General features: G+C 44.0%; 1 long non-coding RNA gene across 1 annotated transcript; it reads left to right on the top strand.

Annotated features, from left to right (window-relative positions):
* The first annotated feature begins 10,380 nt into the window (after nt 1-10,380).
* LOC122932431 lies at nt 10,381-12,422 on the top strand. The gene is made up of 2 exons (XR_006388304.1): nt 10,381-10,703; nt 11,882-12,422. It is a non-coding gene; the product is annotated as an uncharacterized LOC122932431 (long non-coding RNA).
* The last annotated feature ends 1,799 nt before the right edge of the window (nt 12,423-14,221 follow it).

The following is a 14,221-nucleotide window of genomic DNA, read 5'->3' as shown; positions in this document are numbered from 1 at the left end:
TGGCCGAAAGCACATGTCCATGTGTCTGTGGTTAAGTGGACCTTCCCAGTAACTGCGTTGGTCAGGGCACGTGTGATGTTAAGGGACACATGTTGGTGTAAGGCTGGCATGGCACACCGTGAAAAATAGTGGCGGCTGGGGACTGCGTAACGAGGGACGGCCACCGACATCAGGCTGCAGAAGGCCTCAGTGTCCACAAGCTAAAATGGCAACATTTCCAGGGCCAGTAATTTGGAAAGCTGCACATTTAGTGCTATGACCTGTGGGTGGGTGGCTGGGTATTTGCGTTCAAGTGCCTGGGGTAATGACATTTGGACGCTGTGCTGGGACAGGGAAGTGGATGTGGTCACTGATGGTGCTTTGCAGGTGCAGGGTGGGAGGCATCCAGGCCTGTGTCTTGGACAGGGGATTGGCTAGCACGTAACACAGGGGAAGAGGAGGCAGTGGTTTGACCCGCAGACACACATTGTGTACCCAGGCGTTCGGTCCACCTATTAGTGTGCTTTGATGACATGTGGCGGATCATGCTGGTGGTGGTGAGGTTACTAGTGTTCACGCCCTGGCTCAATTTGGTGTGGCACAGGTTGGAAACTACTATTCTTTTTGTCGTCCGCACTTTCCTCAAAAAAGCACCATACTGCCGAACGCCTATCCCTTGGCAAGGGAGATTTACGCAAGGGGGTGCTCCGTGGGACAGTTGCGGGCCTGTTAGGTGGTGCCTGCCTTCTACCTTTTGCCACCCCACTGCCTCTTCCAGCCTGTTGCAGTGCTGCAGATCCCTCCCCCTCTGTACTGCTCTCCTCGCTCAGCTTGTTGCCACCTTCACAGGTTGGGGTCAGTGACTTTGTGGTCCAGCACCTCCTCTTCCACTTCCTCACTTTGATCATCCTCCCGATTTGTTGACCTAACCACATTCTCAGTGATTGACAACTGTGTCATCCTCTTCATCAACCTCTTGAGACAGTAATTGCGGTTGACCCATTGGCAACTGTGTCTCATCATCATTCACCTCATTAAACACCAATTGCCATTCTTGTGACTCTGAATACTCAAGAGGTTGGGAATCGGGACACAAGATCTCAGGTCCCTCTTCAAGCGTGCTTTGGCAAGAGGGCCAAATCAATTAATGGCAATGCAAAGAGGTATATCCGAGTGTGGGATCACTTGTTTGGCCAGACTGTAAATGGTGGGAGGAAGGAGGATCAGGGTGTTGTGGAATCATATATCTATATATCTAGTATCAAATGTATACTTGCTTGTATTATATCTAACAGTTTGCTTAACAAACAAAATGGCCCCTGAAGTAGCAGCCAGCTCCCTTAATAATCCCTTACTAAACACTTTATGATGGATTATGTGGACCAGACTCCTGGCTACGGAGACTGGACTTGGTGGAAGACAGGGTGGTGCTTAACCGACTGGAAGCACTATCTGCTGCAATCCACCCGACCACCTGCTCGCACTGGGCTGACTTCAAGAGTGGTGTCCTGAGCTGCCCTGCAAAATGGGACATGAAGCTAGGTATCTTGAATGATTGTTTTTCTTGTGCTCTGGCAGCAGGCACAGTTTCACCGTGCCCAGGGCCACAGCCTCTGCGTGCACCATCAGCATCAGGGCCAATTCCCCGTGCCTTAATGCTCGCCTTCTTCATGTTATAAGGGACCATTTATAGGCAAAGTGTGGATAAATTATGGAAAAAATAAATTGTTTTCGCTAATATTTTTGCCAATATCTGGCCCTGACACGCTCTTGCAGCGCAGATGTCACAATTCACTACAGACACCGTTTATAGGCAAAGTGTGGATAAATTATAAAAAAAAAAGATGAAGATTACTCTTACCGGTAATTGGCTTTTCCGTATAGCCTCCACAACGGCACTAAGCAGGAGGGTACCCCGCCTCCCAGAGACAGGAAACAACGTAGAGAACAAAGTTTAAAAGCCTCCTCCCCTTTACCTTCTCCAGTAAATACCCAAGAACTCAGGATGATGCTGAAGAAAACAAGACTTTTATTTTGGGAGAGAATTTTTATTTTTCATTTATTAGCACATAACATAACGAAAAGTATCAGGGTGGGAAAAAAACAAACAAACTCAGTGCCGTTGTGGAGGCTATACGGAAAATCCAATTACCGGTAAGAGTAATCTTCATCTTTTCCGTACGCCTCCACAACTGCACTAAACAGGAGGATTAACAAAGAAATCAGGCTAGGGAGGGACTACTGCAGACAGAACCTAAGGACAATTCCCTATTAGACTGTACATCCAGCCTATAGTAATTGAAAAAGGTTGATGGACTAGACCAGGTTGCTGCCTGGCAAATTTGAGACAAAGATGCTGAGGCATTTTCTGCCCAAGAGGCTGACACTGCTCTTGTGGAATGGGCTTTTAATTCAGTTGGAGAGAGTCCTTTTTCTTTGTATGCCATGCCAAGTCATTTCAATCTAGCGAGCGATGGTAGCTTTTGAAGCTGCCTGTCCCTTATTTTGTCCTGCGTACTGGACCAGCAAACGGTCTGTTTTCCTTAGTTCTTTCGTAGAATCTATATAAGACCGCACACATCTACGCACATCCAAATGATGAAACTTCGATTCCTTAGATGATTTTGCTTGGGCGCAGAATGTAGGCAAAGAGATTTCCTGTTGACAGTGAAATTTCGAGAACACTTTTGGTAAGAAAGAAGGCTCATGTAGCACTTAGCACTATTCTATCTTCCAAAATATTAAGATACCGAGGCCTACAGGACAAGGCTTGAATTTCTCAGATTCTCCTAGCTGAGGTGATGGCTATAAGAAAGGCTCTTTTTAGAGATAAGAGTCTGAGAGAGATTTTGTCAAGAGGCTCAAAGGGATGATCCATTAAGGCCAAATGCACACCGCCGTTGTTCACGGCCGTGAGCGGACCGTGGAACCGCGGCCTGGATTCCTCCTGAGAGCAGGAGCGCACGGCGTCATGGGTTGCTATGACGCCGTGCGCTCCCTGCTGCCGCCGCAATACAGTAACACACTGGTATGATCTGGTATGACCGTGAACAACGGCCGTGTGCATTCGGCCTAAGACCGAAAGGACCAGGTTAAGATCCCAGGGAGGGATCGTGGATCTATGAACAGGATGCAGCCTACTTACCCCCTTAATGAACCTCTTGATCAAATCCAGCCCGGCCAACCTGACCTCCATAAAGGCACTAAGAGAGGCTATCTGGACCTTAATGGTGCTAACTCAGAGTCCTTTGTCAAGACCTTTTTGCAAAAAGTCTAAAATGACTTTAGTATCAGGTGGTAAAGTAGGATTTCATGAGTCCTTGGAAAATTGGAGAAAGGTCTTCCAAGTCCTAAGATAGATGTTAGACGTGACTGGTTTTCTGCTGGAAAGAAGAGAGAGTGTTGATGACTGCGTCTGATAACCCTTTTGATTTCAGGATGCACTGTTCAAATTCCAGGCAGTGAGCTTTAATTGGCTGATTGTTGGGTGCCAGGCCAGTCCTTGCAGCAGAAGGTCCGGGATCTGAGGAAGAATCCAGTACCTATTTCTGGAAAGACTCAGAAGCAGGGGAAACCATGCCCTTTTTTGCCAATATGGGGCAATCAGGATTACGTGAGAACGTTCTTCTGCAATCTTCGGCAGGACTTTTGGGATTAACTGGATTGGTGGGAAGGCATATAGAAGACCTGGCGGCCAAGGACCTGAAAAGGCATCCACTCTCGTTGGGTTGTCCCTGAATGAGAGGGAATAAAATAGATCTGTTTGGTTCTCTGAGAAGCGAAAAGGTCCACCTTCGGATGTACCCATTTGCTGCAAATTTTCAAAAAGACTGATCTCTTGAGGCTCCACTCTCCTGGAAATAACCTCCTTCGGCTCAGGAAGTCTGCCAGAATGTTCTCTTCTCCTCTTAGATGGACTGAGGATATTGACTCTATGTGTGTCTCGGCCCAGGAAAAATATCTGGGATGCAATCTGGCACAGTAGTGCTGTTGTCTGAGAGGATCTTGACTGCTGAGATCTTTGCAATTAAGTCTTTCTTCTTTGATTTTTGAAGAAAGGAGATCATTTGATGGGAATCAATCTGTATCCCCAAAAATACCTTTACCCTGGTGGGTGTTAGATATGATTTTTCCAAATTCAGCTTCCAGCCTAGGGACTGGAGGACATTTGGAACAGTCCTCAGATGATCTTGCAGAAGTATCTGTGAGGATGCTGAAATTATGAAATCGTCTAGGTATGGGATAAAAATTATCTCCTTCTGATGAAAAAAAACTTGATATCACTGCTACCATTTTTGTAAACATCCTGGGAGCTGATGCCAGGCCGAAAGGTAGAACCTGAAACTGTAGATGTATTAGGTGATCTTCCAAGAATATTGTGAATCGTAGATATTTCTGATGTTTTTGATAAATTGGTACATGGTTATAGGCGTCTGCTAAGTCGAGCGTTACCATGTAGCAATCCCGTGTTAACAAATTGATTGTGGATTTCAGTCTTCAGCTTGAACTTTCTGTATTGTATCAACCTGTTGAGATATTTTAGGTTGTTAATAGCTCTGATGGAGCCGTTCAGTTTTTTTTACTAGGAATATTGGAGAGTAGAAGCCTGTGCCTATCTGGTCTTCTGGGACTGGAATAACCAGTGTCCAGAATCCAATATCAAATATATTGCGATCACACTCCCTACACCATCTGTCCCTTCCTAAGCGCAGCTCTCCCTGACTCACCCGATGACGCGTTCCAGCCAGCCAATCACTGTAATGCCAGTAGCCAATATGGCCACTGGCTTTACAGTGATGGCAGTACTTAGCAGCCGCGAAACTTGCGGGGAGGGGACTCAAGCATGGCGCTCGAGCAGATGCGGTACTCGGCCGAGTACCGCCATGTGCCGAGCATAGCGATGCTCGAGCCGAACAGGTATTCGGCCGAGCATGCTTGCTCAACACTAGTCCTCTTTAATGATCGTAAATGGGCTGGGGGTAATAGCCTGACAATCGCCACTTGCACTTAGGTTTAGGTGCAATGGTGTTCAAAAAGTCAGAAACTGTGGATTTGCAACATTTAAGTATGTATTTTACGGATGATATCCGTGTGCATTCCGTATTTTGCGGAACGAAACAGCTGGACCCTAATAGAACAGTACTATCCTTGTCCGTGATGCGTACAATAATAGGACATGTTCTATTTTTTTGCGGAACAGAAATGCGGACATACAGAAACAGAATGCACACGGAGTACCTTCGGTTATTTTTGCAGAACCATTAAAATGAATGGTTCCGCATACGGTCCGCAAAAAAACGAAACGGAACAGACACAGAAAGAAAATACGTTCGTGTGCATGAGTCCTAAGTGTGGGCATTTTGCCAGCAGCCTGTGAGCGGACATTAAAAACTTGTGAACGGGCGCACATTAATTGCTGCGCGTCCAGGCACCTGCGCAGCTTAGAGGGAACACTGGTATGAACCCTTTGTCTGGCTGAGTATTATGCATTTCAAAAATAGGGCAGGAGACCATGTCAAAATGCAGTCCAACACTGAATACTCATGCACTGAAGCTGGTTACTACACACTGCGGCATCAAGAGCAGTTTACCTAATGAAGGCACTGGTTTGGTGGTGCAACACGTAGTAACTAATAATTTGTATCCTTACTACTTTGGCCCATGCATCTGTACCCATCAGTAGTGATGGACGAACATCTGCCGGGACGGTTCGAGAACGCAATCAAATGTTCGCAAACTGCAAGTTTGCGGCGGGTCCCATTCATTTTAATGGCAGGCGAACCTGAAAAACCTTCAGCTCATATTTGCAGCCAAGGAAATTATTGCACAAACAGTCCCACAACATGGACAGTGACATACCAGATGTATTATTCAACTTTGCGGTCCATTCATTATTTTTTTCAATGTGAAATATCAGCAATGTATATTTCACGTACCCGCACACCAGTTATAATTATTTTTTCTAATAACGTTTGTCACAGTTTGTAGCAGAGGGAACGCAGCAAAACCTCAAACAAATGCTGCTGTACCCAAATGCACTATATAGAAAGTATATTATTGGTATAACACCCCTCTTCTATCAGTTTTTTTGGGGGTGACTGGTAGAATTATAATTTTTTTAATAATTTTTTCTTATTGCGTTTGTCACTCTGTGTAGCTGCAGAACCGATCACCAGTCACAATGCTGCACAATACAAATCCACTATAAATATGCTTTCTATGTTAGAAAGTATATTATAAGTGTATTACACCCCTCTGTACTGCACACCTATCAATAGCACACCTATACCAGTCCTTAAAAGGACTTTTGTGGACCTATTAGATAGCGTTTTTTGTCCCTAACAGTCTGTCCCTGCTCCACACAGCAACCTCTCCCTACACTGACAAAAGACTGAATATAAAATGGCTGCCAAATCGGGTCTATTTATAAGGTAGGGGGTATGTCCATGTGCTGAAACTTTTCGATTGGCTGTCCTGTACCATCTGATGGATGTGTCATGGGTCAAAGTTCTTCACAATGTAAAAGAAAATGGCAGGTGCGAATATCGCCATATGCTCGCATGTCCGGCGAATCGCGAATGAGCAAAGTTCGGCACGAACCGCAAGGCCATCACTACCCATCAGCACCAGAGGTGATCCACAAATTTTGATTTCTTCATTACGTGTTACATACATATATATATATATTTTTTTTTTGTGCTCCAGAGACTAATGGCGGCCATACTCATTCAATAGCGGTCATACTCTCTCTCTCCAGATTCCCTCACAACTCCCCTTAGTGACCACGCACATTTTTATTTTTTTAAATCGCAGTCCAAGAGCTATAAAACTTTTTAGTTTTTTCATCAATGTACTTGTATGAGGTCTTATTTTTTGCAAGACAAATTCTAGGTTTTAATGCACCATTTTGGGTACATGTAATGATTGATTAAAGACAGCTGTCTAGCTAAAACCCCCTATCTTTACGTCAGTAAAAAGGTGTATTAGTGGTCACTAAGGGGTTAATGAGGAGAAAGTCGCTGTGAAACACTTCTGCCGGCAGTTTAGCTCCCAGGAGAACAAAAGGATTGAGGCAAAAATATTAAATTAGCCCGATCCTTTTCCCCTCCAATGTCATCTGTCAGGGGGGAGTTGGGAACTCCCCATACACATTAAACTATCATCTGGTATAATGTGTATGGGGGGACCTTAAAGGAAATGTGTCGCCAATTTTTTTTTCTGCTGGTTAAAACAAGCTACACAAGATAGCAACACACATCCTTTTTTTTCTGATCTGTTTTTAATTTCTGATTACAGATTTTTAAATTCTATTTACTGAACGCGATGATGGGGCGGCCATCTTTCCCGAGTTGTTCTTAACAGCATTTAGAAAGCATTAAGAAAATTGCTTTACGGCAGCCACATGGCCATAGACACAATGGTCAGGAGGGGACCTCATTGACTAACATGGGAAAATGTTCTAGGCATGATCTGTGACCTGTGCAGAGGTCATTGAACAAGGACAGAATAGATAAACTCTGACAATCGCCCATAGTGAATGGTGGATCCTGTCTTATCTATACACAGAAGTGATCTCATTACAGGCAGGATTAGCATGACAGATAAGCAGGTAAATGCAGTAACATGATCTGTACAGACCAAGTAGAGAGCATTATTAGTGGTCAGCTTAAAGGGGTTGTCCGGGTTCAGAGCTGAACCCGGACATACCCTTATTTTCACCCCGGCAGCCCCCTGAGCCTAGCATCGGAGCATCTCATGCTCCGATGCGCTCCAGTGCCCTGCGCTAAATCGCGCAGGGCACGGGCTCTTGTGTTTTCAATAACACACTGCCGGGCGGTAACTTCCGCCCGGCAGTGTGTTCGGTGATGTCACCGGCTCTGAGGGGCGGGCTTTAGCTCTGCCCTAGCCGTTTTACTGGCTAGGGCAGAGCCAAATACCGCCCATCAGTGCCGGTGACGTCACCGGGGTTCCCGTCAGCCCCATGGAGAGCCCCGGTACGTCACCGGAACTCTGAAAAATGCCTTTGCCCTGTGCAATTTAGCGCAGGGCAAAGGAGAGAATCGGAGTATGAACTGCTCCAATGCTCAAGTCAGGGGGGCTGCCGGGGTGAAAATGGAGGGCTGTCCAGGTTCAGCTCTGAACCTGGACAACCCCTTTAATGGCTAGTGCAAATACTGCAGGATTTTTTGCTTTTTTTGTTTAAATATAGATAGACATGGAAAATTAAAAATATCACCAAAATGGTTTTAAAAATATTTTAAAAATGAAAGAGTTCCTTCACGACTATTGCATTTACATGCAGCGATCCCCTTCACAGTATGAAGACGAGGGATGGCTATTGCGATCCCTCGCCCTCATACAGAATCATTGGGGGTCATTTATTAAATAATGTAAGAAGGTACCTGAAATCATTGTGGATGGAAGGTATAGGTCACTGAGGCCCCTAGCTATTGCTAATTGACACCTTGAGGTCAGCATGGCTGTCATAGCTGATCCGAGATGGCTCTTACTGGGAGTAGTCAAAGTGCTGGGTGGGTGACTACTCCCCATGTTTCAGGCCGGGTTTTGACAGGCATAAAAACCAGCCAGCACTGCCAGATTTACCTCCCTCTGACAGTGGAGCTCAGGAGTCTGTGTGCTGTGAACTGAGGGCTGTGCTGGGATTTGTGGTTTGAGCCGGAATGGAGGACTCAGGCCCCTCTAAAGGCGAACAGGCCACCTATGGACTTGATGAGGCTGAACTGCTAACAGGGTGTGAATTAACACCAAGGAGAAAAGGTGACTTATTGTTTATGGACTTTCCTTGTGTGTGAACAAACACCAAGCCACCTGCATTTTGTGATACACCTTATCTGCATTTTGTTATACACCAATGTGTGAATAAACACTGCTGTTTGATTCAAGAACTGTGTACGTTGCCTTTATACTGTATCCGCTAGTCCTAACTACCAGAGCGAAGCCCAACAACAAATATGCCAAAATTAGGTGTATTTGTAGCGCAGGGGTCCTTTGGCCCACAATCAGACTTTTCCCCGCTCATGTCAGGTCTAAAAAAGTGGGTGTGGAAGGGCGTCTCATTTACCATTTTTTTTACACCTGTCTTAGAAAATGGTATAACTATAAGACATCTAGGAAGCTGAGGTGGTTGATGTGCCGAAGTAATGGAGAGGCTGGCGCCTGTACATAACTGCGGCGGATCCACCACCAGTGCAGGGCTTTATTAAGACGGGAGTCTAAAACGCTGGTCTTCATAAATGCGCCCCATTGTTCACTGTTTAGACAGCACAATCTGCTGCCTAGAAATGACGACTGATGTGCCTGCACAAACGACAGGATCACCCGATGATCGAAAGTTTTGTTCGTTGATGGCCAGATTATCGGTAACGAGAGTTTGCAGGAAGAGTCGCTCCCAATAATCTGGACGATAGTTGGTTCGTCTGAATCCACCTTAAACTTACAGCACCATGGTGCTCACACTGCACAATGTTATCAGATAAAGCTGTGTCCCAATCGGCCCCCTTTACTACCTGTGCAAACAGTGGCGCTCTGTTGGACTACATGGCTCCAGACTCCAGAGCAACAGAAACACTAGAAAGACTTATACCAATGGGCACCATGTAATTCCTTAGGGGAACGTGAAAACATTCCATCAGGGGCATAACAAGTCACCATTGCAATACCTGGTATGAGCCACTACTTCTCCATTACAATATCCATTACCAAGTTAAAAAAAAAAAAAAGGTAATGATTAATCTACTTAAAACAAAGAGATAATGCACACAGTGATGTCACAGCTCAGGGATAATTTACAAAGTGATGCCACAGTACAAGAGTAAGGTACAAAGTGACATCATAGTACAGGGATATTAACCACAGAGATGTAATAATGGTAGAATAATGTGCACAGTGATGTCACAGTACAGGAATAATGCACACAGTGATATCAAACCACAAAGATATTCTACTGCGTGATGAAATAGCACAAGAATTAATCAAACTATGATGTTATTCTACAATCATAAAGCACACAGCACTGCATAGCACAGTACCAAGTACCCGATTCCTGTGAAACTGAATTTCTATGGATTTTGTGCAGATTTCTCAGCATTTTCACAAAGTATCCACACCAAAATCTGCATGTTACTTGCAAATTTTGTTGCTTTGATCTCTAAAATCAGCAGAAACTATTGAGACGCTACGCATTTCAAAAGCCGCACGACAGGTCAATTTCTACACGGAAAATATAAGCCAATTCTACATGAGAGTTGCCAAATCTCATTCACTTTGTATTACACTGCATTTTTTCTGCACCAAACGTAATCCACAATGTGAGCATTTATTCTTAAAACCACATATAGAAATGTGCAATGGATTAACATTCAACCTGTATGTGCGGGACCAGCAAGATTAGGATTTTTTTTATTTATTTTTTGGAGCAGTTTACAAAAATGTTACTATAAATGCAAGCAAATGTAAGTATACTATATATAACACTATAGACACATTGTATAGAGGAGTTTCACAAGCCTCCTGTTGCATGCACTTTCTTTATCAGTTAAATGCTGACAACGTTACAAGGGGAGGGTCAAACGAGAGCTGCTAGTTAATATGTAAATGAGTGTAGGGCTTTATAAAAGTGTGACCCCGGAGCCAGTAGATGTGTCACCTCGCTGGTAGATGGAGCAAGATGAACCCTAAGCCACTGTCCTGCTGCAACTCTTAAGGTAAGAGAATGGAGACTAGGAGAAAGCGGACACTCGTTATATACTCTGTATATTGTATACTGCTTACTTTATGTCAATCGTTTCAGTTGTAGAAAACAAAACATTATAGAATATACTGCATCACTTATAGAGGTAGCAGTGTTGGGTGCGTGTTTTGGATAATCAAAAGCTATGTCCCACTCAAAAGGGTCCTGAAAGCAGAGGTAGGAGTCATTTAGCGACTTTAGAGCTTAATTTATCCCAGTATTATTATTTTTTATAATTTGATTTTTATAAAAATTTTCTATAATTTGATGGGAGGGGGAAAAGTGTGGTTGCTGGTGAATTTTTTTTCCCCTGACAAAATACGGTAGAATTTTAAAGCCCAAAATGGAACAGCTACCCAACATGGGCTCGATTTTGTCAGACAGGGAAACAGAACCACCAGTGTCCACAGGTTTTTTCCCCATACCAAAAGCAGTTCCACACACATTTAGGGCTTCATTAACATCTGCGGGGGGCATTCTGTTCAGTCATAGGTCACTTTTCACGCATTCAGTATTTTTCATGGGTATTTGTAAGCCGCTATATTTTATCTCCTCACGTTTTACAAATACTGATCATACTGACCGTGTGAAAGCGGCCATAGGAACATAAAACGGAATACAAACCTAAGATGGATCTGTCATATGACAGATCCCGTTGACTAAAATGGAGTCCCTTAGGTTTGCATAACTTATGTCAATCACTTTGGCGGCCGTGCTGACACAAGTTCCTACCAGAGCCTGTGATGCAGATGTGAATGAAGCTCAAAGCAGATGTACAGTGTGTGGACCACATCCTACGACACGTCTCTCAGCTTCCTGGATCCCTATGAGGGTGAGGGAAATGGGTACTGGGGTTCACGGCAAGTCAGGTGTGAATATTCAGGTTTGGGTGGGATTAGATAATTTACAAGATCTACAAACAGACCCATATAATACCACATATAACACAAAGACCTGCTACGTCTGCATTCACCTAAACATTTACTGAACACATGTCCTCGTCCCTGGTAAAATTACCTTATTTTTTATTTTTTTTCCATTTTGGTGTAAATTGTGAGAAATTCCCAAAGGAGGACTGAAAAGATTAGTGAAAGACATCAGGGAAAACATTGCTCCTTGTCATTTAACCGCTTCTTTTTGTTTTCTTCCCAGGTTTATTGAAGGAGAATTTTGGAGAGTTCAGTAAAGCCGCTCTATAGGTGTTGTGTGTGGGATATCATCATATACTGTAAGTTTGTTATACGACACTACAGTATAGATGATGTACTATACCATAGCCTTAATATACAACTGGGTGAAAGAAGAACCTTGTACAACGCCCCCCATAGGCTAGAAAAAAATAAGCATCCCCCATTATGCTTTGTAACACTGTGATCTGATATTCCCCTATAATGACCAACATAGCAAAGCTCTATGTAGATAATATGATGTAGTTTTCTTATAACTATGCAAAACTGGAAACTCTGCACCAGCGCACGGATGATGACACAGGAGTCGGCGATTAAACCGTTACCATTACTGAGTTTTGTAATGGTAAGGGTTCTATTGCTGCTCCAAAACTCACCTTCAAGACCCGCAGGACACACAAGAGGCCACGGAGGAGGAGAAGCGTTCCAGGGTTACAGATTCAGAATGCTGTGCTAGGTGTATTCGCTTCTCATGTAAATCTAAATAAACTCTTCTCATGGTCTTAGCTGTCCAGTCATTTATTATATGTAATGCTCCTTCTCATTGAGTCTCAAAAGCTACATAACAGCAAGGCAGGCCTTAGAAAGTTGTGCATTTTATAGAGATTTAGCAGACACTATACAATATATATTGTATAGTGTCTGTATAATATATATATATATATATATATATATATATATATACACACACACACACACATACTATAAATATATATTGGTATCTTAATGCTTGTCTTGTGCACAGTGATAAGGATGCAATAGTAGTGGTGTATATATATATATATATATATATATATATATATATATATATATATATATATATATATATATATATATATATATATATATATATATATATATATATATATATACACACACACACACACACAAACCCCAAATTCAGCTCCACTACATGTGCGTACATGGAAGCGCACCTCTTGGTAAGCCAGGACACTCTTGCACCTCATATTCAAGCACATGAGCACTTCAGTGCAGGGTTGTCCATGTACCCCGCTGGTTTGTTGGCAGGGGTGGACTGGCCATAGACCCTACAGGGAAATTTGCCAGTGGGCCAATGTCTAGGGGGGCGCCCGAGCCCTCCTATGGCCTCTGGCTCGGTACAATAAATCTAATTCTCTCAGCATTAATTAATGCTAGGAGAATCAGGTACTCATGCACCTGGCCGGCATCTGCAGGTGCCTTCCTCAGGATGGTGATATGGCAGTATTTCGTGCTGCACTGTGTTTGGTTTTGCTGGGGTGGTATTTTGTGCTGTACAACTGCATTGCTGGCCTCGTCTACTTCTGTCGTGGCTTTTGTTGTCCCTCCCTACTTGTGCTGCCCTGCATAATGTCAATGTGGACTCCCCTACAAGAGGCGGACGCTTTTAGGTTCTTTCCAGCACTACTAAGTTCCAAGTCCGCTCCTGGTTGTTGGGAAATCAAGAGAAGATGTGATCCAGCAGCATACGCAGGTAGACATATACATGTATAAGGGATACACACGTCACTTTATTATATATCGCAGATTTTGTCATTTTGTACAGAATGTCGATATAAAGATGTGCGGTCTGTGACTGTTCACAGGACTGCAGGTGAAGAGTTATTATAATCTAGTGGGTTACAAGAATGTAACAAGTACTGCGGATGTGTCAAATTACTCAAATTAATTAAATTGACTTGACAAAAAAAAATTCTCGATGATAATTTTTTGCATAGATGATTCATTTGTGCCATGTGACCATGGAGGGTGAGTGACTTGCTATTACTCACATTCCATGGTCACCTGCCTGCCCGCACAGCGCTGCACTGCACTGCATCCTGACGTACATACTTCGCCAGGACATAGTGCACGTAAGTGCACACTATGACCTGATGCTGCATGATGTCAGGTCTCAGTGCAGAGCGTAAAGAAGAGGTGGAAGATCTTTGGAGTGTCGTCAGTGCCCCTACAGGAAAGGCAAGTATTTTAGTTCACTGGTGCTGTGGCTGGGCACTGATGGCTAGGAGGAGGAGTGAGGGAACTGATGGCAGTGGGGGCAGCTGGTGGCACTGCGGCGAGCTAATGGAATTCGGGGAAGAGCTGATGGCACTGGGAGAGGGAGCAACTGATGACATGGGGAAGCCGGTGGCATTGGGGGAAGAGCTGGTGGCATTTGGAAGGGGACCTGATCGCACTGGGGGTGCAATGGCACTGGGGGTAGCTGGCAGCACTGCTGGAGGAACTAATTGCATGGGGGGGGGGGGGGACTGTTGGCAAGGGAGCTGATGAGTTTTTATAGAAAATGTTCTTTTGATTAGCTTTT

The sequence above is a fragment of the Bufo gargarizans genome, chromosome 3 (assembly GCF_014858855.1).
Source record: "Bufo gargarizans isolate SCDJY-AF-19 chromosome 3, ASM1485885v1, whole genome shotgun sequence".
NCBI lineage: Eukaryota > Metazoa > Chordata > Amphibia > Anura > Bufonidae > Bufo > Bufo gargarizans.
This window is presented reverse-complemented; position numbering and strand designations above follow the sequence as displayed.